At 41.3% G+C, this 26,993-nt stretch overlaps 1 long non-coding RNA gene across 1 annotated transcript in view; it reads right to left on the bottom strand.

The window, feature by feature from the left end:
• Positions 1 to 3,275: 3,275 nt before the first annotated feature.
• The window catches only part of LOC120225447, a 72,272-nt gene continuing 48,554 nt past the window's right edge, over positions 3,276 to 26,993 (bottom strand). The window contains exon 3 of the long non-coding RNA XR_005526811.1: positions 3,276 to 3,361. This is a non-coding gene — a long non-coding RNA (uncharacterized LOC120225447). The remainder of the gene's footprint in view (positions 3,362 to 26,993) is intronic.

Raw genomic sequence — 26,993 nt, 5'->3', positions numbered from 1 at the left:
TCAGGTTTATTTGTTTGCAGAGCTGTAATGGGACTCCCTGAAAGAATCTCTGCAGGATACTTGAAGCTGATGGCCACAGAGGCTCTTCACTGAGCAAAGAAATACTCTGACTCTCCCAGCCCTGCCCTGGGTGTCTAAGATCGGAGGGCAGCATATTCTAACATGGGAAAGATACGAGGCTTAAGTCAATATATTTGGCTGATGTGCAACACAAAAGGAAGTTAAGCTGTTTAAGGGGTTAAGCCATTCAGTGTGATATCAATCAGCTTCCCACTCAGCCCTGCAGGGAACTTGTATTATAACTCTTGAGAGAGGCACAGCCTGGAGAAATTGAATCAATAAATGGGAAAGCTACAATATTATAGGTGTGATAAGAAACTAAGAGAATAAGCTACATCTCCTCCCTCCCCCAGTTTGGGGCTTAATATAAGAGTCACTGTGCTTGTGGGAAAGGGTCTAGCTCATCATGGTGCCAGTGACAGTGGTAGTGCCCCAAACAACACCTGTGACGAGAGGACTGATACTGCCTAACAGTGCAAAACCCACAGTACATCAAGGCTACACCATACCCTTAGGAACCACTTGGCTCAAGGGTAGAGAACCAAAGTTCACTTCAGAAAGAAGTGGGGCACCAATATGGAGGCTGGGTGCCAAGTGCATCAATGGGCATCCGTGAGTAGGATTGTAGCTAACACTAGGCGGAGGAACATTAGGGCCAGGATCGTGGCACCACCCAGGAGCCATGGTGGCCACAAAGCCCGCAAACAATGGGGCAGAGAAAGGGAGCTGATGCTAAAGAGCAGAACTGCTGTAGGGATAGAGCGGAACCTGTGACCCTCTGGATCTTTCATGGGAAAGGGCCCTCCACAGGTTCCACTAGAAAGCTGGAGATCCAGATTCCTCAGAAGGCGCTTGAGGTCAATGCTATTTTGGCATCTCATTGCTTCACACCCTCCCAGGACTGGTCCACCATCTTAACCAGTGTGGCCTATGTCTGTGAAAGTGCACATGAAAGACAGCTGGGATGAGGGAATAGACAGACGGTCGGTTCTGGCCAGAAGCACACCATCCCACTGAAGGCTGGGTCGGTTCTAACTCTCCACGGAGGCCCAGATCTGCTCTGCATTAGACATTCAGCAAGATTAAAGAGCTCTGGACAAGGTCATCCCTAGGACTCCGTGAGTCCCACAACTGATACAGTTCAAAAGCAACTCAAAATCAGGCCAAATCTTAACACCTGGGGTTTGGGAGGTGGGGGGGAGAGGGGAACACTAATCCTGCGCCAACCTGAAAGGAAGGGATGGTTCCCATCCGACTGCACATTTCCATGAGTTCTATAGCAGCCACAAATTGAAACCAAAGCTTTTTGAAGAAATCCTATTTCTATCTTCTTGTTTGTTCCCCTCTCAGCCCCAACTTCTCAATTCTCCATGGGCAGAGGTGTGCTTCAGACACCTTCCACAGCCAAGCAGCACAAATCATGATGTGGAATCCACACGTCCATTTTTCTCCATCTTTCATTTCTGTGGTAATAACTGTAACAATGACCAACATGGTTCTATAGGAGAGGCATTGTGCTAAGCACTTTGCATATATTATTATACATTATTATATTTGATCATTTTACCAACTCCTTCAGGTAACACAATCATAGTCCCTACTTTACAAATGAGGAAAATACGGCAGAGATGTTTGTTACCTTCCCAAGGTCACAGAGCTAGAAAGAGATGGAGCCTGGCCAGGCACCCAGGCAGTCCTCCAGAGCCCACAGCCTTCCCCTACATCCCATCATCATTAGACTAGAAGAGCAGCAAGGGACTGGCTTCCTTCAGCATCCCCCTGTAGGGAAAGCTGAATGTGAAATGAGTTTAAAGAGGAAGCAGTTTTTAAATATACAGTGTCTCATCTCAAAACATGCACGTTTTTCTGACTAAATAAAAATGAGCAGAACTGAAGAATTTTGACCCCACTGTCCTGAAACCTGCACAAGAGAATATTCCAAGTTCACTTTCCGTTAGTCACCCCTGCCTGACATTTGCTTGCTGAGCAAAGCAAGGAGAGTCCCGATAGGGTTCCCACCCAACTTGAATATAAATTAAAAAGCGTTCTAAATCTCCTGCTACATTTCTCCAATTTAAGTGAGATTTCAAGTTAAGAACTTGCTTTGATTGGATTAACTTATTTTCATCCATTTCAGAGTTTAAGATTCCTGTTTGCCAAGTACCTTAAATGACACAGGGGTTCTGGGTCAAAGACACCCAACAGCCAAATAACTTTAGTCCTACAATGAGCTATAGCTACTAGGACAGGCCCATCAACAGTCACAAGATTTCCTGCCAAGAAGGAAAAAGGTTAAAGTTTCATCTTCAGGAAAATAGCATTCAGATTTAGCCAGGGGAGAATTTGCAAACGTCATCTAATCTGCACCCATTGGGAATGAATACGGTTTAACCCCAGCCACTTCATGGGTGCATCAGAAGATTTCATAGATCCTTATTAATTTCAAGGATACAGTTCTGTAAAGGGTACATGGTGATCAGGAAAGGGGAAACCATTTATTAAAACATGCCAGAGGCATCAGAAAACAAAAGAAAAGTAAAGTAAATATAGATGTAGAGAGGGTGACCTTAGTAACTTACCCTAAAAGAGAAGGAAAACACAAATGATCCAAACTAAAAAATGTCTGGAGGGGGGACGGGGAGGGAAAAAAGCAAGCCTTGTGTTTTATTCTGGAAACATATATTATGCTCACACTGAGAGCTGACGGGCAGATGGTTGAAGCTCATACAAAGAATATTAAATCTATTGGAACCCTCTTGCCCTCCTGATACAACACAGCTCATGCCTAGAAGGCAAGACAATCAGCATGCAAACGCCTACAAATTACTCAGATTCTGTCACTAGCTGGGAAATCCTCACTGCATCTCTGAGCACACACGGGGAGCCTGAATGGTTTGCCCTATTCTTCACAACAGGTCTGGCCGAGAGGGTCAGGAGAGAAGGCAAGTCTGTCTGTCTGTCTGTCTGTCTCTCTCTCTCTCTCTCTCTCTCTCCCCCTCTCACACACACACACACATCCACACTTAGTGAATGTCTTTGTATTCAGACAGGCTTCTGCCACTAAAGGCACATATGAATTGAAACGGCACATGAAAAGCACCCAGCAGAGAGCCCGTTTACGGGCTAGGCTCGGTTTTGCCATGTCTTTGCAGGAATAAGAAGAGATAATTAGATTTTAAAGGCCAGGAGAAATAAAGTCAACAAACTTTTACCTTGCCCAGAAGTCCTTTACTCTTTGTGTTTTCTGATGGGCAATCATTCAACAATGCAGTGAAGGTCACACACATGCTGCTGATTCTGCCTGGAAATAGCAAAGCATGAGACAAGAAAATCATTCCAAAATAATAGACTATGTCACATTCCTTTTTTAACCTGAGCATCTAAAGCTCAGTGGCTAATGAATATTTGGATGACAGGATGCTTTAGAGTCAGGTTACTCAAATACGGTTCACAAACCAATTCCATTTGACATCACCTGGGAGCTAGTTAGAAATGCAGCATCCCAGGCCCCACCCAGACCTACCCAATCAGTCTGTTTGCTCAGGAAAGCACGGCAGTAGAGCAGTAAGTTCCACTGAGAGGTAGGTGCACTCGGGGCCCACACAAAATGACCTATAGGGTATGCAAAGAAATCCTACAACTTCTATTTTTGAATATTTATCTCTATGTTTATTTCATTTTTAGTTTTGCTTATGATTATCTCAGAAAAGAAATTCAGCTTCTCTATTTGATATTTAGCTTGACAGTGCTGCATGTATAAACCTATCAATAAATATATTAAAAGTAGGGACTCAATTTCTTTTTTAAAATTTTTTTAACATTTATTTATTTCTGAGAGACAGAGACAGAGAGCGAGCAGGGGAGGGGCAGAGGGAGAGGGAGACTCAGAATCCAAGCAGGCTCCAGGCTCTGCACTGTCAGTACAGAGCCTGATGCAGGGCTCAAACCCACAAACTGTGAGATCATGACCTGAGCCGAAGTCAGACGCTCAACCGACTGAGCCACCCAGATGCCTTTTTTTTTTTTTTTTTTTTTTTTAATGGGTAGGGCTTTCCACTTAAAAGTTGGGCTGATAGTTCTACCTAAGCTATGGTGTGATTAGGTCATATCTCTGTCCAGGAAGCTTCCCCTTGTCACATGTTGACTAGACGTCCCCTGTCTCCTCCAAGTTACTTTTATAAATATGCACAGTAATAAAGAGGAGGGCCCTTCTCCTACAGCACTTACCACTATATGTCCAGCTATGTCTCGCCCGGCACACAGCAGCTAGCTGGCCAGAGGACAGGGACACAGGTACGACACTGACGCTTCTGCCCATGATCCTCCCACAAGCCCTAGCTTACACTCTCACAATATGATCTGAGTGTGCCTGAGTCCTTTGCAAGACGCACATAAACAAATCATCATCCTCCAATAAAATAATTAACTCATTTTCTTTGTAGTAAGGGCCATGAGGGAAAAGTGCAGGAGGGTCAGAGGGAACATTCATCGCCTGGAGGGCCAGGGAAACTTCCATGAGGAAGGGATATTTGAGTGAGGACCTAAAGAATGAACGCTTCAGCAGAGCATTCAAGCAGGAGGAGCTATGTGAGGAAGGAATTTGGAACAGATTATATTCTGATTACTGGGGCTAATGTGGTTGGATATGGGTGAGCAAGAGCAAGAGCTGCAGGGATGAAGCTAGAGGGGAAGACAGAGTCCAGATGTTTGGGACCACGCAAGGGATTTGGGACTTTATCACATAAAATGATTTGAGCCTAGGGTTATGTCCCAGTTTGAGCTCACCCAAAAGGAGATCCTGAAGCAAGGACTGGGTATAAAAAGTTTATTTGGCAAGTAGTCCAGGAAGCTCGGTGAGGGCTGAAGATAAGGTAGCAAGGCAAGTCAGTAAGAGGGTCACTAATGAGCACCGTAGGCAATTCAGGCTCAATCCGGAGGGAGCCCTCTGGGTGATTGCATGAAATATGCCTCAGAATGTTCCCACAGAGAGGCAGGGAAGCTGGATACCTATCCATCAATTCTCACCACTTGTTGTTTGTGAGACGCTTCTGTAGTGTTAATTTCTACCATGTATGAAGATGAGGAGGGGGACTATGGCTAGAGAATGTCTTCAACACATGCAGGTAGACATCCCATATACAGGTTGAGTGAAAACCCATCCGACTTGCCCAGGAATGTCCTGGTTTTCACACTGAAAGCCCTGCATCCTGGGAATCCCCTAAGTCCTGGCAAACTGAAATGACTGGCACTCTAATATAAGAACTATCTGCAGCTGACATGTGGAGTAAGTCAAAGGGATATGGGTGGAACACTGACAATATCTGTGAAATGGCATCAAAAGATTCAACTACTGCACTCTGTCTAGATCCTGAAATATCAATGACATTGCCTTACCAGAAAGACAGAATCTATGACATATGTTAGCAATGCCTAAGCAGATTACAAAGCTGGACATTAAAAATGTCCAGAATGTAATACATGTTATTGCCTATAGTAACATGACTGTACTGGTTTCCAATGGCTGCTAGAGCAAGTCAACACAAGTTTAGTGGCTTAAAACAATACAAATCTATTATCTTATTGTTCTGGAGATGGAAGTCTAGAATGGTTGGCAGGGCTGTGTTCCCTCTGGAGGCTCCAGGGGAGAATCCTTTTCCTTGCCTTTTCCAGATTCTAGAGTCTGCATTCCTACTTGCGGTCCTGTAAGCACTCCGACTGCTGCTTTCATTGTAAAATCTTCCTCTCTGACTTTGACCTTCCTGCCTTCCTCTCATAAGGATCCCTGTGATTCCCTTGGATAATCCAGGGCAATCTATCTTAAAATCCTTCACTGAATCATACCTGCAAAGTCCTTTTTGCCATGTAAGGTAACATATGCACAGGTTTCAGGGATTAAGACACGGACATCTCTGGGGTGTGACAGGGGGTGGGGGGGCATTCAGTCTATAACAGTGTCCTTGATTCTAAGGCACATTTAATTGTATGATGTACATTAATTTAGTAGCAGCTTTGATGGGTGGTAACCACTATCTAATTAAGTGTATATTTTTTAAAACATGTATCCTGATTTCAGAAATGCTATAATGTGGGGGCACCTGAGTGGCTCAGTTGGTTAAGCATCCAACTCTTGATTTTGGCTCAGGTCATGACCTCACAATTCATGAGTTCGAGCCCTGGAGCCTGCTTGGGATTCTCTCTCTCTCTCTCTCTCTCTCTCTCTCTCACACTCTCTGTCTATTTCTCTGCCCCCTCCCCTGCCCATGCACTCTCTCTTTCTCATAAATAAATAAATAACTTTTAAAAAAGAAAATGTTATAATGTGAACAGCTATACAGTACAGAATTCAGCATCTATGATAATGCCACAAGGAAAGCAGAGCTGCATTTTTATAGAGGCTCAGGTTGTACATGTAGAGCCTAAGGTGAATCTCTACCAGGTAGGGTGTAGCCATAAGAGATAGGCTCTGCCTTCTTGGAGCTTTCTTTCTGGGGGGGAGAGGCAGACAATAAGCAGTTACCCAGGGGGTGACCAGTGCCACGAGGAAGAAGGAAGCAGAGGCTATCTTGGGGCTGGGAGGGGAGTGTCTTATTCAGATGGACCAGGTCAGGGAAAGTAGGCAAGGAGGCTATGTTTAAGCAGAGACCTCAGTGATGGCACAGAGAATAGGATCAGGGTCAAAGGGCAGCCAAAGCACAAATAACTATGAGGCAGAAGGAACGTTCATCATTTCTACAGGAAAGACATTTCCCAACTACCACCATCCCCACTCTGAAGCATAATCTTGCTCAAGTAATATCAACTATAAAACTTGACAGCAAATTCCTTTTTTTTTCTTTTTTTCTTATGGGGGGGTGGGGGGAAGCACGGGCTAGGGAGAAGGGCAGAAAGAGAGAAAGAGAATCCCAATTAGGCTCCACGCTGTCAGTCTAGAGCCCCACATAGGGCTCGATCCCACACCCATGGTATCATGACCTGAGCAGAAAGCAAGAGTCAGAAGCTCAATTGACTGAGCCACCCAGGTGCCCCTTCTTTTTTTTTTCTTAAGATTGGGTGGGAGCTGTGGTTGGACAAAAAGGATAACAAAATAAGAGCTGAGAAGGTTACTTGCTATAAAACTTAATAGCAGAAACTACCAGTTTTGTTCTGAATTTAAACTTGTCTTGGAGTTCCTGGGATTGAGCCCCATGTCGGGCTCTGTGTCAGCAGCAAGGAGCCTGCCTGGGATTCTCTCTCTCCCTCTCTCTCTTCCCCTTCTCTGCTCAGGCACATACAAGATAAATAAACATTCAAAAAAAATTTTGTCTTCACTGTCTTGCCTGTGAGTGGCAAGGAAGCATGATATTCTCATCTTCCTACTTTTTGTTCCCTCAACAACCAGTTTCGTTATTTTTAAAAAATCAAATGGGAGTTTCTTTCCTTTTTTTTCTTTTCAACTTTATAATCACAACACCCCAATACTTCTACCACCTCCATTCTAATATGCCCTACTCCCACCCTCCGGAAGTTGTCCCTTTATCAGAAAGCCAGACCTCTGACAAGCATGTAAGCCTGTCCCCAAACCAGAGGTGAGACAGCCTGGTCCTGTCCCTCTGAGGGTCAAGGGCCAAGACCAATGTCTGTTTGATTAAAACCCCATCAAAGAGAATAAACAGAAGTTTTAGTCCCTCTCAAGAGAAAGGGAAAAGCCATCTGGAAAATGCCCCACATCGTTATGACAGCTACAAATTGTCAATTATTAATGGCTCCCAATCTAACAGCCAGACTACAACAGGAATGGGATTTGTTAGGAAATGCTGGTGAGTGGGGCGCCTGGGTGGCTTAGTCGGTTAAGCGCCCGACTTTCGCTTGGGTCATGATCTCGCGGTTCGTGGGTTCGAGCCCTGCGTCGGGGTCTGTGCTGACTGTCAGCTTAGAGCCTGGAGCCTGTTTCAGAGTCTGTGACTCCCTCTCTCTCTGACCCTCCCCTGCTCACGCTGTCTCTCTCTCTCTCCTAGAAATAANCCCTCTCTCTCTGACCCTCCCCTGCTCACGCTGTCTCTCTCTCTCTCCTAGAAATAAATAAAACATTAAAAAAAAAAAATTAAAAAAAAAAAAAAAAAAAGGAAATGCTGGTGAGGACCAGTTCCCCAAACAAAAGGCCAAACACACAAGCACAAAGAATCTGCCCACCCCCTCCCCAGAAGTTCAAAGGTTTAGAATCTTACAGCGTTAGAGGCTAATCCTGAGAAGACTCATCAGTGATGGAAGGGTGAGCCCTCAAGCTGTGGCTCATGGGTAAGCCATATAACAGAACATCTTATTAACCTTGACTTACACATCTCGATAATGTTTCCTAACATCACATTTACAGTCAAGATAGATATAATTAATATAAACACTATTCAGAATTAATTATGTAGGAAATAGAAATCTGATATTTTTTTTGTTCCCTTGGGTTTTCCCTGAAGGTATTTTACGAATTGCTCACCCACATGCCTGTGAATCTGATGGTTATTTTACAAATCATTATAATGACAAAAATATACAGTCTGGCAACACAATTGTCATGGATGTTTAACTTAAACCTCTAGCTTTCAGAAGCACATTTATATGATTCTATTCTTGTTAGAACAGTCATTTTAAAGTCATATTATTCCACATATAAAGTATCTTGACCCAAGTTGTACAGGAAACAAGAAGGGCCTGGACATTTATAATTGTATTTGACCAAAACATGAAACCGTAACCAAGAAACTGGGAAATGTTCAGGAAAAGCTTAGACTAAGCTGAACATTTTCCAAACCGTAAATCATAGGTTTGTTGGACACCCTTACAGGTTAAATGATGCCAGCAATTTCAGGGACGGCTGGTGTGATGCCCACCAGAATGAAATGTGAACCAATATCTTCAGGGAGAGATGTTCAGCATGATCCATGAGGATTTAACCGTAAGTCACTCATTAGTGTTAATGGAGCATGGCTCTAAAGTTCCAGGTGACACGTTGGGATGTTACTGCCTGTAGAAAAGGTAGATCAAGACAGTGCCAGCTGTGGTCTGCGAAAATTGAAGGTAAATTAAGTGTTGTCACCTATTAGAGATGGAGGGAGCTAAAGGCTCAATCTCGATTTTTACTAACCTGTCAACACAGAATATTTTTTATAGAAACTCATCTGCCATTCCTCATCAAAAACTACCTTCTCCTGTGGCTATTCTGTCCCCTCTATTTGTGGCTAAGCTGCCTGCACAGATACGGAGAGCAGCAATTCTGTCTTATACGTTTGACTCTCTCAAAATCTAGCTCAATGTTTTGGTCATAATCGATGCTCCGTAAATAATTCTTGATGAGAATGAAAAAGGAGGAGAAAAAAAAGGAGTTAAAATATTCTCAGTTGTCATCTTGAACAGGAAGAATAATCACAAGTCATAAAGGGGCCCAAATGAAGGAGTAACTTTAAATGGTTTTCCTCTTGTGATTTCAGGTAAGGATGCCCAACACCCCTAATTAAACCCAGGTCTAAGTTTAGAAGGTTCCCTTTTGTCATTTAAAATTGGCTGTTCCTCAGCTTATATGGAGTTCTTCTTGACCTTCTTGTTGCTCATTCAGCTGAGGTTAGTGTAATACATTGAACTTTAATGGTGTTTACACTTGCTCAGCTAACAGCAACACATGACAACTGGATTTTTATTTAAGTGTTCTCTTGGATGGCATCCTAGTGAGATAAGATAGAGCAAAAGAAATAATGTCTGCAGGCACACATTACTAATGAGGGGTGAAGTTAATTGGTGTGTGAGCAATGGTAATCATTCCTTGCTTGCAGAACCATTCAGTGTCATTAACAAGATTCTAAATCCAATAGTGCCTTGTAATATTTCCTGTATTACCAAAATTCATAACTTCCTGTCAGAGTTGACAATCATTCTCGAGAAAGAATGATTTTGTCAAGTTAGGTAGTCAGGGATATTAAGCTATCTGAAGACTTTTCCACCTATAGGCATCTTTCTTCTGTTCCAAAAATACCTACGTGTGCCAAGCACAATGGTAAATGTTTTATCCACATTCCTGCACAAAGGAACCTTGAAAGGTAGACATCGCCTTCCATATTTCACAGGTTAGGAAGCTCAGAAAGGTTAAATAATTTGTCAAAGGTCACATGGCTATTCAGTGAGGGAGGTAGAAACTGAAACTAGCTCTTAGATTCTGAAGCCCACCCCCTTCTCAGGTACACACCTTATAGCTTGAACCTTTATCCTGCTCTCATGAAGCCAGGCCCAAACTCTCTCTCTCGTTTCACTTGAAACAACTTACCAAGTTTCCCCTATTTCTGGAGTGGGGAGTGGGGCTGAAGGGTATACTGACAGGTGGAAATCTGATGTCTCTCAAAACTCCCCCATGTCTATGATTTAACACTTTGTAAAGATTTTATTTATTGTTGTTATTAGTATCATCATCAATATTACACTAAATCACAAGGCACCATGTTGGCAGCTGTCTCTGAACTCATAGGTTGAGAAAGAACTCCTTGTGAGGTTAAAGTAAGTTGCACAGACTCTTACCGTCAGATGGCGACTGATATTCATCCCCACCCAATTGTTTCTGCTTGACTATTGACCCCCAAGTCACCTTGTTAATTGGCATTAGGAGTGACTTATTCTGGCCTTGATATGGTGATTGCACTTGATGAAGGAACTTACTGTAGGAACTTCTTCTTTTGTGATTATGAGAGCAACATTGCTGTTCCTGAAAGACCTGTTTTTCTTAATACCTTCCATTAAGCGATGAGCGGGCTGTTGACCCCTGCTCACAAAGAACTAACTTTTGCGTTTACTATGCTAATGACACCTCTGGGCTGTTCCCCATACCTTTTGCATATCAATGTTCTGGAGAATCTTTACTGATCAAGGGATTTATCATCAGAATGCCACTCCTGTGCCGTCCCCAAAACATTAAATCATAAAATAGAGTCTCAGACAGTGTGGAGAGGCCTGGCTGGTGACCAGAAAGAATCTTGCACCTCTCTCATCCCTCCCTTGCTGACACCGTCCATCCTTCAGGGACCCCTGGACCCAGCTGGAGCTGGACTCCAGCATCACCACTATATTTTTCAAAGCTGGACTAAATTAAGGAGATGAAACTGAGCTCTCCACTGAATCAAACTAACTCTGTAGGGCCTGACAAGTTAGTGCTCTAAAGAAATAAATAAAACAATTTCTAAACAAAATAAGTCAAAGGATGCCTCCATCTCAACTTATATGAAAGGAAGTTGAGACCTGGGTTTGAAGGAAAAGTGCTACATATGGCAGAAATCTCAATCCATGAAAATAGTTAGCACTTGCTATCATTGCACTTTCCAAAATATCCCATAGGCTAAACTGAGATACAGAAATATAGAAAAGATGTAAAAAACTAAATAAACAAAAACCTCATGATCTCATCACCCAGGGACACTCTCTATTAGTAGTTTGTATGATTTCTTTCTTCCTATCTATCTTCTATGTAGTTTTGATGTAGCTGATTTCATGTCATAAATACAGCTTTTAATTCCTGAGGAAATTTGGGGAACCCCATGGGAGCTCAGTTCTAACCTTAGCATATTAAAATAATAAACGTTGGCCCCAATTTCTTCTGAAGGGTTGACTCGGAAAACCTATCAGCTTAAACTCATTGATTTAAAGGAATTGACCCAAAGGAACCTAAATTTATTCAGATATTACTGTTATATAATTCCTTCAGGTCTGCTGAACTATATAACTTCATAAATTTCCCTAATGACGGGCAAACTCCAGTGAGGATTACAGAATTCTGCAAAGTCAGGAGTAAGCAAAGAGGAAATTAAAAATTGTGAGAAAAAGACATTAAACAGACTTTGTTCACTTGTTTTAATTAGTATAGCTGAATTTTAATTATCACAATTCTTCGCCAGACACTAGTAAACGTGCTCAAACCATCTTGGAAAATTAACAAAGCTTTAATAGTACTAGGTCTTGTTTAATTTTATTCTATTCTGCATTTGCAAAACAAAAAGCAACTTAAGCAAGAAAGTAGGGCATTTGGGGCAAGCAAGTAAATTAGAAGTTTTGCATCGCTTAAGTAATTCATTCAATTATAATCTCCATGAAGGCAAGGATGTTTCTACCTCATTTATTGTCATAGATGTGGCATCTAGCATAGTGAGGGAGGGAGTGTAAAAATGAGTGAATGATTATATGTCTGGGCCCCTCAAAAGGGCTGTAAAATTCCCAAAGGGAGAAATCGTAACTTAATTCTTCTTCATACACAAAACATCAGTAGACGGTTGAGTAACTAGGAATCAGTCAATAGATACCCCTTCGCAAATACATTTTCTAGAAAGGAATAGCTTTCACCATCCCCCAATGAGACAGAACAGTCTAGACTCTAAACGCACAACACAAGCCAGGTAAATTAGTGTGATCCAGGAGGTACAAAATTCTGCTGCTTCTCCTCTCCTGAGGTTAACAACAGGGACTATTAATGCAAAGAGAGTCAGATCTGTACTCCCTGAGCCACCCAGGTGTTTCCACCACTTCTTCTTAAGTATATTTGAGTAGGTTTCTGTTATGGGCATTATTTTACCTAAAGATATGAAAGCTTGGCGGGAGGGGGCGCCAGGGTGGCTCAGTTGGTTAAGTGGCCGACTTCAGCTCAGGTCATGATCTCATGGTTGTGGGTTTGAGCCTTGCATCAGGCTCTGTGCTGACAACTCACCTGCTTCGGATTCTGTGTCTCCCTCTCTCTGCCCCTCCCCGGCTCATGCTCTGTCTCTCTCTGTCTCAAAAAAATGAACAAATGTTTAAAAAAATTTTTTTAATAAAAAAAGAAAGCTTGGGGGGATGAGGTGGAAAGCTGCCTTATGTAAGAGGGTCTCCTGATTCCAGCACTAGACCATCCAACTCCTGATTCATTTCATTTCAGCTCTCATGGACCACCATCACTCTAGATCCTGGATCACGCTATGTGCCCAATGCCTCAATTTTACCATCACTTGAAACTTCATATGTTCGATTAGTTTGCCCCCATCCCTTGGCTGAATTTGCTGCTGGATTTGCTCTGCCACGCATGAGTTTCAGATCCCAACCACACTCTGGTCTCTAACATCTCCCTGAGCTACCACTTACAGCTGTGGCTGTCCCCTTTCTACCTGCTTACCTACCACCATCTGCCTCTCTCAATCACCTCTTGTTCAGAGCCACAAACCACAGACATTAGGTTCTCCACAGAAGTGAATTTACATTCCTGAAAATGAAAGACTGAACCATTATGAAAGCAACACACACACACACACACACACACACACACACACACACTCAAACTATATACAATACAGAAAACTACTAAATAGGATATAAAGCTTCCTTCTAATCAATCAGATGCCCATGACACAATCACTAGCATCAACTTACTACACATTCTTGTGCATTCCTTCCTAATTCAATGTCCAAGTTTTAGCAGAAGAATTTTGTTTCATCTGTGTTATCCATCAATTTGTATTGAGAGTCATAAGAAAAAACCTTAGTGTTATGAGCACATGATGTCATCAGTAAATAGCTCTTGGCACTAATTATGGAGTAAATCAGTTGCCAGGAACGAGGGTTTGAAGGATTCTGTCACAATTCCACACCTGTTTGTTTCCCTGGTTGAATGCTTTGACTTCAGTTACATTTTCATTTAGAATGTTTATTGTGACATACGAAGAATGTAAGAGAAATGTAAGTAAGAACGGTTTGGTGTAATGGTTCAAATCAAGTTTTGCTTTGCTCCAGTCAATTTTTTTCAGCCTACTGTGCTTCCTTCCACAATGCAAATTTGATTCTTTCTATAACCTACTTGAATTACAGGCCTTGGCTTCTGTAAGTCAAGTGTTGTATGGATTTTAACCTTATAACCCTGGGTATGTCTGAAGTCAGATTAGTCTTTATGGTACAAAAACAAAAACAAACAAAAACAAAAAAAGACTTAAGAGAATCTGTTCTATCCAAGTGCTTGCATTTCATCAGCAAGGGTGAATTTTACATTTATGTGTGAATACCCATAAGTCTTAACAGAAGTCGGACATCACCAATAGTCTTATTTTACTTGTGCATATGCATCTCTAATCAAACTTAAAATGTTGTTATATTGATAATTAACTCTAAATACATAACGGGAGATAGAAACATTATTAACAGGTATAGGTGTTAGTCTCTCTTGCTAGGGAGCAAAGAATGGCATCCAGTCTTCTATGTATATATCTAGATGTCTAGGGTTGTGTCAGGGGATGTGTTACACACGTATATATACTATGTATAACATTCCAGGAAAATAAATAGCCCCCCATCTAAAATCAATGTATATTAGGAGATTTGGGGTGTAATCAACTAACCATCCTCTTTCAAAGAATCACTGCGGGATATAAAATAAAAGCACAAAGCTGTACCATTTTGCCTTTTCCTTTCAGGGACTAAATTTGCATTATCCTTCTGCCATATGTTCAGGTAGCTTTCAATGGTACCTCATGCAGCTGTGTCATTGAATTCCCCAACCTTAATGAATAAACTAATTACAGTCTGAAATGAACTCTTGCAGACTAGCTATCTCCTGCCATAGATCAAGAAGAGAACTTTCTTCCCACAACCATCTACTGATTTGCATGAGCCATAAAAAGTGCACCAGACCATCCTTCCCTACTCCAGCTGGGCAACCAGAGCCGCATCAATAGGACAATATGCCATCGTTATTAATTCTTCATAGAGCAAGTTCACAGCAGTAAATTTGCCACCGCCATGATTCTCAAGTACAAATGCAACTAGGACACTACTGATTAACTTGAGTTAGATGGCAGTGCTGCTATAATTGTTAGTTTCACTACATTAAATTTTACAATTGAGCACAGTATTCATTTGGGTCCTGGAGTCATTTGTTTATGAATCTTTCCCAAAGAAAAGTCAAAATAAAGGTTTGACCATTTGAAGAATTTTAGAGTAGGAAGAGTCACTTTATCAAACAAAATATGGCTGAATTGATGGCAAAAATGACCAAGACAACAAGGTGAAGAGAGAGGGGCAGGAGGTGTAAGTCAGCCTTCATTCTCTGAATTCAACATTTATCCTCTGCTCTGAATTCAACATCTATCCTGCCCCTCAGATAAGGATCCTGCTGTATCTGCTAATTATAACACTAGGTTGGATTCCAATTACATGGTTCTCGGATGAGTATAACCTTATGGCAGCTTTGTTGCCAAGTTAACTCTTTCTCACTAGCAGCAAGAAACAAAATTTTAAGAGACTGACCACAGAGCACCCCAGGCTCTTTGGCTTTTTTCTCCTCCCACACGCCTGCAAATGTTCCCACTGGAGTTGTAGAATTCCAGAGTGAGACGTGGGATAACCTATCATGAAAGTGAAAGTTAGGAAGCCTAAACTTCCAGTCCCAGTTTTGTGCATTCTGGCTCTGGGACTCAGACTCAAAGAGTTTCTACTTCCTCTTCCGCCATGCAAGGTGGAATGACAGTCCACTAGAACATGTATAGGAGTGGATGTGCCTTGAGGCCTACATGCATTTAAGATGCCAGTGGGATCATTTTTACATGACCCTTTCTACCTAGGTCAGACCTCTGTTGTTTATTCTATTCACAGTATTTTCAGCTGCTCTCATCCAGATCATTATCATCATCAAAAAGTGATGTTTAGAATATACTTCAGAGTTCCTTTCAAGAGCTAAAGCATGTTCTCCTGTGGTACGTTCCAAACTCACAAAAGCACAAGATTGTAAGGTAACTCAAGAGATCAGAAAGTCTTTGCAACAAATAAGATTAAATTTAAACCATCCTGATCAAAAAATGTCCCTCACATTTTTCCTTAAAAGAATTAAAGTCGTAAAGTAGGGCAAGAGACAGAGTATCCTAATAATGATATAACTCTGAAAAGTAGGATTACTATTGTAAAAACCTGTATTTATATAGGATGGCACAGGGGCATCTCAATGGCCCAGTCAGTTAAGTGTCTGACTTCCGCTCAGGTTATGATCTCATGATTCGTGAGTTCGAGCCCTGCATTGGGCTTTATGCTGACAGCTCAGAGAGTGGAGCCCACTTCAGATTCTGTCTCCTTCTCTCTCTGTCCCACTCATGCTCTGTCTCTGTCTTTCAAAAATAAAAAGCAAATTAAAAGACATTTATATAGGATGGAACAGTTTGATATTTTTTCACATGTAGTTTTTCCCTACATTATGTAATCCATCTGTATATACTAATATCATGTGATGAAATGAACAGCTGCCTAGTTTCATATAGTGCTTTTATTTTATTGATAACATAAGTCCAGATCTTTTCCTTCCATACTTATGCTATTTGTTTTCCTTTCCAGGTGTGTAATACCTTGAAATATACATTCCTGATCTGCCTTCCATTTGCTTTTCATTTTTTTCTCCAATTTTATTTCCCCTTTGACAAAATAAACTTTACAAGCTAATGTAGTCTAACCAAGACTCAGGCAGCTCTGGATTAAGCATGTGGTTAATCTGCCTAGTACCAGGCTAGGCTACATCCTCTTGCAGACCCTAGGAACATTCAAGGACTTACACACAGGTGTATAGCTGTTCATCTTTATGGTATAATATATAAATCCAGCAGAGGTCCTCTGGTGATTTATGACAACCTGCTGTCTTCTCCCAAAAGAAAAAAACAAATCAATATTCAACACGAATGGCCTAAAGAAACACCATCTCTATCAGGAAGTGTGCAGCTTCCTTCCTCAGATCTTATGAGTTAGCATCTCTCACCATGCCCTACCCCATCCGAAAAAAGGGCCCATACTTGTATTAGCCAGGTCCCAGCAGGAAGTTGATGTCATGTTCATAAGGGCCATTAGGATACTGTTGACAAGGATGTGGGCAAGCTTAAGGTTTAGGAAAAACAGTAAGGGATGGAACCATACACTGGAGCCAATAACATGGGGGGAGTAGTTTGAGAAGGAAGAGGTTACCACCCAGGGCCTAACAAGGCAAGGATAAGGCAGGAGGTTGTCAGAACCCAGGGAGAAGAGCTCTGGGAAGGTCCATGCCTGACTTCAGAGCTATGCCTTTCAAGAGAGGGAAGCCCCCAACCAATAGTGGCCCAGCAGGGAGGAAGCAGGACTCCCCAATCCTCCCTCTCTCTGACATCCTGTTTGTTCCCCTCATTGGGCAAACCCAACCAAGAAGCCAGAAGGCAAGGAGATCTCCTTATGGCAGTACTTGCAGGTCATCTTCCTGGGCCTGGAGGAGAACAAAGAGAGGATCTGGAAGATCCATCAAAATAGATTAGCCAAGTGAATTCCATCAACACTGTGGAGTGCATCTCCTCTGATGTCGCTGAGAAATAGCTAAAGTCCTTATACCTTGAAGTATTCTGCATTGGTATTGGACCATAATATTTCTCATATAAATTTTTTTCTTGTTTTATGCACAATAATTCAGAATTTTGGAAGCTGGAGTGTCATGTAAATAAAATGGACTCTTAGAGAATATCAGCTTGAAGGCAACTCAGAGTATTTGAATTAAGTTCTGTGGCAAACACCACATCCAAACCACCACAGAGCAGAGGTGGTCAATGTTGCTTTCATAAATGGCTCATAAAAGCTGAAGGCTTTTTAAAGGAAATAAAAATGTCCCAGTTGTGCAGTCCAATGGCATCGTCTTTTTGGACATACGATTTAACCCAATTGAGGAACCCATTGTTCCCCCATATGATCTCATGCCATGGTTTTCAGAACGTTGCCATTTCTTGCTTCTCCTTGCTCTGTGACTGCTCTTCTCATTCTCTTTTTCTGTCTTCTCTCATCCTAACCCCAAACTAAGTGTAAGTGTCCCCAGGACCTGAGACCTTGTCTCATTTTGTCTTCATACTCTCCTGAGCAAACTCACCCACTCCCAGGACCCACCTGCATGTCCATGCCACAGCTGTCCTTCCTAAATGTATGACTCAGCCTTTCCTCTCCAGTCTGTCTCACTGCTACTAGAGTTATGTTTTTAAAACACATCTCTGTTCATGTCACTTCTTGACTTTAAAATCTTCAGTGGCTTCCAGTTGTCCAGGATAAGTTTTCTGAATATAGCATTGAAGTCCTTGTGGCCATACCCCACTACCCAATTGTCATCCACTATTAGGCAGACCACATGCACCCTACCTTTAAAAAGTTATTCCACCATGCACTTCCACATAACTTTGCCTTTTCTCATGTTGTTTCATTCCCACCAATAGTTTCTTTCCCTGATGAACTCTTATTCATCCTTCAAAGATCAATTCAAATGTTCTCTACTCTAAGATGCTTTCCCCAAACTTCCTAAGAGATTGAGCAGCTCATAGTCCAACAAAGCTACTATTGTACAGTAATAGGATTAGCTTTTTACATTCCATCTCATCTACTGGGTTGTGAACTCTTTTAGGGGCAAAACCATGTCTCCTTACTCTTTGATGCAATGCTGAACATAGAGTAAATTAAAAGTACATTTTTGCTAACTTACATATTCTCACTATTATAGATAGGAAGTATTACTTCTAGAAAGAAGAACATTCTTGAACAATGAAAGCATGAGTAGATATAGGAAAGAATTGACCTAAGATGTGCAAACTCAGTACTCATCAGTTAAGCACGGATTTTAGGTAGAATTAGCATGAAGGTTAAGAACATGGGCTCTGACTCTAGATAACTCAGGTTTAGGTTTGATAGACACAGAACATTTATTTACATTTGAATTTCAGATTAACAATGAATAATTTTAGTGTAATTATGTCCCAATATTTCAAAAAGAAAGCAATTATGGCATGGGTGTCGTGTGTGTGTGTGTGTGTGTGTGTGTGTGTTTCCCTCTGAATCTGGAGATTCTACGATCTTGGTTTTGTGACTTCCTGGCCTTGTGACCTCAGACAAATTAATTAACCTCTCTGTTCTTTGGTTTCTCATTTTTAAATTGGGATAATAAAAATCTACCTCATAGAGTTGTTGGGCGGATTGAGTTCATACATACATCAAACAGTTAGATCACTGACTGTCACATAATAAGTCCTCAGTATTAACTATTTACTATATAATGGCCACTGTTATTATTATTAAAAGTTTCATCCTCATTTTAATGCTTATATCATTAAAATAGGTTTTATGCCCATCTTAATGCTCATCAATAATACTGAATGTTAGAAATGCCTTTCTTCTTCATTATTAACAAAAAAGACACATGCCTATGTACAGGACCATCCTATTGCTAATTCATTTTGCCACCAAAATGGCCCAAATTGAAAAAAAGAAAAAAGAAAGTAACTATGTGAGGTGATCGACATGTTAATTAGCTTGCTTGCAACAATCATTTCATGAAGTATATGTATATTAAATTATCACATTGCATACCATTAAAAAATCACATTGTACAACCTAAATATATATAATTTTTGTCAATATAATACTTCAATAAAGGTGAAAAAATAAAGCTGGTTATAAATAAATGTAACTTAATTTATTTTTTTATTTTTTTAATATTTTATTTATTTTTGAGAAAGAGAGATAGAGACAGCATGAGCAAGGGAGGGTCAGAGACAGAGGGAGACACAGAATCTGAAGACAGGCCCCAGGCTCTGAGCAAGCTGTCAGCACAGAGCCCGAAGCGGGGCTTGAACCCACAAACCGTGAGATCATGACCTCAGCCGAAGTCGGACACTTAACTGACTGAGCCACCCAGGTGCCCCTAAATTAATTTTAAAAATGGCTTAAGTCTAACTGCAACTAAGAAATACCCTAAAAATTTCCATTTAAACAGAGAGATGCTAGCTGAGGTCAATAATTACTAATAACACAAGTCAGGCAGTTCTGTCTGAAATAATCTTACATGTTTATAGCACAACTCATTTTTTCACATCTCTGAAAAATGTCAAAAATTAACCAGTGAGAAATTCAACTCTATACAATATAGAATACTATTTTAATGATAGAAAAAAAAGAACAAATGATAGAAAGATCATGTTCTAATGTCAGGGAATGAAAATCTCATGTTCAGTCATGAAAAAGAAAAAGAACTTTAAAAACCATTCATTTTCACCCATATGTAAATCTATCATTACATTACCAAATGTAATGTTGCTCCATTACGGCAACACGTTAGAATTAGTATGCTAGACTTCAACCCCATCTTAATGGTGATTACTAACAATCATATTATAGAATTATCAGCCAAGCATAATACTGTACAGACTGTTAGAGCATGTGTATATTTCGACATCATCCTTATTGTTTTGCCATTGCTTATCCAGTAAGAGCCCAAGTCTCCTTCACAAAAAGCACAACCAAGTGAAGAGAGAAATACACCAAGTAAGAAATGGCTCTACAAGCTCATATGAATATGCTCCAGTGGGAAATACTGTCTCATGTATTACTATTAAAAACATGCACACACACAGACACACACACACAAAGAGAGAGAGAGAGAGAGGCACGTCTCAAAGCAATAAAGGGCCTGCAGAGAAGGGAGGTAAAAAATGCTTGCTGAGCAATCATTACCAAATGGCAGGGGGGGTGGGGGGGTGGGGGGGGAGGCCTGAAATCAACAAAGGACCAGTCACGGGAAATTTATAAGTTAATATCGGTCACACCTGCAAATTACTACAGTGAGACCCCTGACCAAATCCAGAATACCATGTAAGTGGATTTGGTGAGATATTTATATATCCCTTGGAGTTACTGAAATGCTCTGAATCTAAATTTGTCAGTTATCCCAATTAAATGCAGGGAAGTAATATCTACAGCAGTGCAGATGAAGCAGATCTAACTATACCATTCGAGAACAGGGTTGCTCATAGGAATCTGTAATGCAGTCATTCACACAGCCTCTGACTCAGGCTGTAAATTTACTGTTTGTATTTAATGGCCAATCAGGATTTTTTTTCTCCTTGCTTAAAAATTAGAAGACTCTCAGATGCCTTCGAAAACCCCAAACACAAAACAGTCCACTGGCATCTTCTGTGAGTTTAGCAAAGTATGTATTTCAAGCTGTTAGCCAAAATAACCCCATTTGAGTGACAATTTACACACATGTCACAGCATTTCATCTTCCTTGTTTTCATGGAAAAGGTCAAAGCCATCAAGGCGACATGCTTAGCCAGAGTCAGGGAGAGTCATCATTTCACAGCCGTGAAGTGGAACTCACACAGCAAATGAGGCTAATCATTCAGCAAGTACAAGGAAAAGAGATTATGAGATCATAATTTCCTCACCAATTGAGAATCACTGTGCATAAAAATAGAAATTAATAGGAAAAAAATTCAGAATACTTACCAAGAAAATAAGAGCACTAAATAAAATGATCTCTCATCTGGGAAATGACTTTCCATTTTGAGCAAAACAGAAAGCTCTCAGACATACAAAAGATACAATGGCAAGAAAGCACACGGTTCTGTAAACAGTTGGAGCCTGTTGCTTTATTCTCAAAATACAATTTTTGACACAGAATGCCCTGAGTGGCCCTGCAGAGGCCACTCACTTGGCATCAGTATCACTCTTTCTGGGACCAAGTAGGGGAACGATTCTGCTTTCATTTATTTGGCTACAAACAGGAATGGTCTATTCCCAAACATGTTAGCAAACGTGCTGTAAAGACTGATGAGGCTCACTAATGGGAGTGCACTGATGTGCACCTGCCTTTTAAAACCTTATAAAAATCCTGCTTAATGTTTTCTGGATGAGCATCTCCCAACAAAAAAGATTCTTTAATGATGTAGGAAGAAAAGATTCTTTCTCAGCTTTTATGTGTTCAGGAGAGCCCAGACAGAATTAATTTTTCCATGGAAGAAATATATAATAGACTTTAGGAAAAGTCCAGTTAATCCCAAAATTGTATTCTAAGGAGGATGAATTCTTTTAAAGAAAAGACTAGGTGGCCCTTTTGCTCAGCCAAGCACCTCGGTTGGTATTGAGTATGCAAAAGCTGCCTTGCGGTGTGAGTTTGGGAGTGGGGGCTCGAGAGTGTTGACATTTTGTGAATGAAAGAGTGAGAAGAATTTGGAGTTCCTGAGAGCAAGTGTGGAGAGATGGCTGAGACAAAGCAGGCAGAGAAGCCAGCAAGACAGACAGAGGCTGGGATACAATAGGAAGTGGCTTGACCAGAAAGACATCCCCTTGTGATGGTGTAGCCAAAGCCCCTTTAAGGACAGGAATATTTAACCCATGAGTGTAGGTTATATTCTGCGACATGTGACGTGGGAAGCTGACTCCTGCCTTTGGTTCCACAATCCTCCATGAAGATTCTGACTAATGAAACTCTTGGTGGCTGCAAGGATCAAGAAGAAAGGGCCCACCCTACCGGACAGAGATAAATGACCATTCCAAGAAGCAGAACAGAAAAGGGATTCTCCCAGAAGTAACCCTGGGAGCCAAGTCCCCCAGGGTTTGCAGGAATCTTGGGAATGGCATTGGACACTCTAGAGGATCGCTCCAGGGTTTGAGCCCTCATATCCAAATCTCCAAGAGCAGAGTAACCAGCTGATGTCTGGATACAAATGCTTCAACTATTCTTGTCCCTTCACCTTCTAGTTGGATAACCCAGTTCTGTGCTTTAACTCAGGCAGGAGTGCTGTCTTTGTATCGTCTCCACTCCACACCTTAGAACTTAATTCAGCTGAATACTCTGAGCCATAATCTACTCACTACTTGTTAGCTCGACACTTAAAAAAATTTTATTTTAATGTCTATTTAATTTTTAGAGAGGCAGAGACAGAGGCAAGCGAGAGAGGGGTAGAGAGAGAGAGGGAGACACAGAATCTGAAGCAGGCTCCAGGCTCTGAGCTGTCAGCACAGAGCCCGATTCGGGGCTCAAACTCATGAACTGTGAGATCATGATCTGAGCCGAAGTTGGATACTTAACCAACTAAGCCACTCAGGTGCTCCTTGACACTTTTTTTTTATGTTTATTCTTTTTTGAGAGACAGAGTGTGAGCAGGGGAGGGGCAAAGAGAGGGGGGACAGAAGATCTGAAGTGGGCTCTGCGCTGACAGCATCGGGCCGGACACAGGGCTCCAACTGACAAATTGTGAGATCATGACCTGAGCCGAAGTCGGACACTCAGCCAACTGAGCCACCCAGGTGCCCCTAGCTTGACACTTCTACAATATGAATGTTACACAGACCACCGATTTCACACACATGCCAGCTCCAATGTCCCCACACACTAAATTTCAAAGCTACACTTTGAAGCCAACTAGTTGGAAGTGGGAGTACATTTTTCCCATAAAAGTAATGTTATGAATCAAACGTTCCCAAACTTTAATGCACAAAGGAATCACAGAGGAGGCTTGTTAAAAATACATCCCTGAGCTCCACCACCAGAGATTCTGACTCTGGGATGGAATCCAACAAGCAACACATTTATTAAATACCAGGTGATCCTGATGCAACCACATTTTGGAAAATATCACTATTAGTAGATTTTCATGATACTCCCACAAAAGCTAACTTAACCCAGAATATAACTAAAACAGGAGGAACAATAATTTTCAGCTTTAAATTATCCCTCCTCCTAATCTCAGATCCTTAGGCTGAGAGCCCAACAGCTCTGAGCATCCAAGAGGAGGCAGCTTCTTAGTAGGGGCTAAGTGGAGCGAGACTGCAGCAACTGTCATGTAGAGGGATTGCCCATAATTCACATCCCCCCCAAACTTGCCACCCCATACAGAATTCTAATTAAGATCCTAGTGGCTTAAAAGAATGAAGGTAGCTCCTTAACTTACTTCACGTATAGCCAAGTAATAAAATTGAGAAGAAAATCTAGCTCCAATAATTTCTGTGTGGCAATAAAATTTCCAGAAGAGTACAGCGTATTTGTAGTTTTTTTTTCTCATGGAAATTCATTGAAATTACAGAATTTCAAGTAATTTCTTTTTAAAATTTTTTTTACATTTATTTATTTCTGAGAGACAGAGGGTGAGGGGGGAGGGGCAGAGAGAGAAGGAGACACAGAATCTGAAGCATGTTCCAGGCTCTGATCAAGCTGTCAGCACAGAGCCAGGCACAGGGCTGGAACCCAGGAGCCATGAGATCATGACCTGAGCCGAAGTTGGATGATTAACCTACAAAGTCACCCAGGTGCCTCGTCAAGTAATTTCAATTATAGAAGCCAAGCCCCCAAACAAAAACTGAACAGAATGTTGTTTTCCTTGTGAATAGGAAAATACACCAAAGAGCTTATAATAATATGCAGATCCTCTGCATCACAGTGTCCAAAGCGATAAAGAAAAATAATATAAAGGACAAGAATTGTTCTAAGTGGCTGACAGATTTCCAAGGTCTTTTGCATGAAGGCCTGACAGAATTTCAGTCCAGCTAAGATTGCTAACAGACACTAGACATGAACAGGCAATTTTTAACTTAAAAAAAGAAAATCCATCAAGCTTATAGCAGAGTAACTTCTAGACCTTGAATGACACAACATGACAATTTTATTGGCTGACCTTTCAAGAGAGAGAAGATCTAATTAGACACTCTGATGTGCAGGTTCTGAATTATGATGAGCAAGCAGGGGTCTCTAATCCCCCCAGTGTTGCAGCTAAACATTTGGGAGTAATATTGCTAATTAAAATGCAGCATTCCAACCTGAAAGCAGAGCTCCCTGCTCTAGTCCATACTGGAAGAGCCTGCTGTTTCTGCTACCTCTCCTCCACATGCTGCCCACCATTTCCCGCATTAAGGATTCCCTTTATTACAATTTTTAATGTATTTCTATAACAGATGTAACATGTTTACCTGGGTGCCTGGAGACTGACGCTCTTCAGGTGGGTAATCATTTGAATGAGGAAAGTCAAGAAATCACTATAATCGCCACCTCACCTCTTGTACAAAACCAATTCCATGTGGATTAAAGATTTAAGGCTAAAAAGTAAATCCACAACATAGGTAAGAGAACGAATGAGCATGCTGGCCACAGAGTTTAGAATCATAAAAACCTGGCAAAATTTTTTCTAAGCCTGAGTATCCAACAGTAAGAGGATACACAAACATAAATGATGGATTATTCATGCAGCGGAATCACAGGTACCTACCAGAGAAGCTCTTTAAAAGAAGGAGGTGGAATTCAACACTCTGTCATAGAAAGATGTCTATGACATTGATAAGTGGAAAAGGAAATTAGAGTAAAGTATGTGTTAAAAAAAGAAAATGTGTGAGTGCATGCATAAAAGAAGTTCTGGGTAGCGGGGGGCAGGGGCAGAAATAAAGAAATCCTGGGGGAAAATGCACAAGCTGTTAACATTTGTTCTATCTAAGGGCAACACAGAGCACCATCTCTTTGTATACATGACGCCTTTCAGTATAGCTTGAATTTGTGCTACAGCAAGAAATTGCAATGGAGTCACACCATGAAAAACACTTAAATTGGTAAATTCCACCCTGCCCAGAGTGAAAAGAGGGAGAGAAAAGATTGTTTGAGCTGTGCAATTGTGGTTAAATGTGTAAAGCAAAGCAATTAAGGGCAAGATCACAAGAGCCAGACTGCCTAACTTCAGATCCCAGCTCTGCCCCTCTCTACCTGTGCAAGTCGCCTGACCTCCCTGCGCCTGTTTAACTTTTTAAAAAATTGGTATAATGGAAACCACATTTTCCCTTAGTCCACTTCAGTTTTAACCTCTCAGAGAGTGAATAACTTACTGGATTTCACAGGCTTGGAGTATTTAAAGATCTATATTTCTGATACATCATGGTCTCTAAACACAAGCTAACTACTTTTAGCACTCAAAGAAATAATGGTTTGTTTCAATGCCAGTGGGAAAACCAGCTGTGTCTGATTAATCAAAAGATAGTATATCAATCTTCAGTGTAGCATGCAAATGTGCCCATGTATACGTAGTCTAGGAGAAATTCAAGGGTGACTGGGTATTTTCAAATTGTTTTACATGCCGGCTTCAGAATTGAACCACAGTATAGAACACAAATACTTTTTTTAAAAATAGGCTTCACACCAGGCGCAGAGCCCAAAGCAGGGCTTGAACTCATGACCCTGAGATCAAGACCTAAACTGAGACTAAGAGTCGGATGCTTAACTGACTGAGCCACCCAGGTGCCCTGAATGCAATTAATTTTTAAAATTCAAGAAGCAATACACTCCCCCAAGTTTGGCAATATTATAAATGCAATAATTATATAAAGACCACCAGACCTTTCTGTGCCTAAATCGACCTCTTCTTAACATTTCTCTTGTACATTTTTAGGTTACAAGTGTCTCTGACTCTTCTTCTATCTTGAACCATTTTGTACTTCATCTTGGTTTAAAAAGGAAGGATGCTTGGGGAGAAAGAAAAAAAAAACGCAGTTGTAATCTCTGAAATAGAGCATCCCAGCCTTGGTCTATTAGCCTTGTGGCCTGGGAAGCAGCATTCCTGGTACAGATAACAGGGCCCACCACCAGGCACTGACATCCTGGGCACCGGTATTGGCTGGCATCAACAACAGAGGTACTAGCTTCAGCAGTGTCTTCAGTGGACATGAGCCACTTAAGACATAGGAGCCACTCACAGGCCAAGCAGCAAAAGGAACATTACCACAGTGAGCCACTGCAGTTGCCACCAGATGGGAAGGGTACCATCTTGTAGCATCAGAGTAAATACAGCAGGATAAATGAAAAAAACCTAGTACTTGGAGCATAATTTGAAATTCCCTGGGGATTCTTCAGAGCTATCAGAACAAGGCTTGAATTCCCCTTGGGAATATTGGATACATGAAAGTGTGGAATGCTAAATTTGGCAATGAACTTGGATCTAGGACTTGAAAGAGTCCCCAGTATGCTCTATATGAAAACAGTGGGGAAAGGAATCCTGATTATTTTGGTGATTGCCCCAGCCAGTGGAAAAAATACCCATTTTGTAGGAGACTTACACACTATGGAGGTGTTTGCAAATCTGGGGATTCTTGAGAATCTCTGGGAATGATCCTCAGAAATGTTAAGTGTCCTC

Source organism: Hyaena hyaena, unplaced genomic scaffold (assembly GCF_003009895.1).
Source record: "Hyaena hyaena isolate Hyena2069 unplaced genomic scaffold, ASM300989v1 scaffold_1410, whole genome shotgun sequence".
NCBI lineage: Eukaryota > Metazoa > Chordata > Mammalia > Carnivora > Hyaenidae > Hyaena > Hyaena hyaena.
The sequence above is the reverse complement of the archived record's forward strand: the minus strand, read 5'-3'. Positions and strand labels throughout refer to the sequence as shown.